This window comes from Solanum tuberosum, unplaced genomic scaffold, assembly GCF_000226075.1.
Source record: "Solanum tuberosum cultivar DM 1-3 516 R44 unplaced genomic scaffold, SolTub_3.0 scf00592, whole genome shotgun sequence".
NCBI lineage: Eukaryota > Viridiplantae > Streptophyta > Magnoliopsida > Solanales > Solanaceae > Solanum > Solanum tuberosum.
In genome coordinates, this window is record NW_006239576.1 from 144,437 (window position 1) to 144,939 (window position 503).

Sequence of the window (503 nt, forward strand, 5' to 3'; positions counted from 1 at the left end):
ATAATATTTAATGCTAAGAGTAAAATATAGAAAAAATAATTATATTTCCTTAATATGTCAAAAGTGGCAAGTAAAAGTGAATAGGGGAGTATTTTTCTAAGTGAAATGAAATTAATACCAATTTCGTTTTTTATTCTATCATTTCCTTATTGGCAGCATATATGTTGGTAGGGGTGTACAAAATCGAACCGAAAACCGAACCAAACCGCAAACTGAGTCAAATCGGAAGAAAAACCACCCGACTAGTGGTTTGGTTTGACTTGATTTGGTAGTGGAAAAAAAACCCGACTATATTTGGGTTGATTTGGTTTTAACTAAAAAAAACCAACCTGAGAACAAACCAACCCGACATTATATATGTAATTTTAAAATTTTATTTTATACATAAAAATATTTACTTTGATATAATTTTTAAATATTTCTTATACTTTTTCATAGTTTTTGTCTTTTAATATATTATTTCAAATTTGAAACTTAGAATTCTGAATGGTTCAATAAAGATT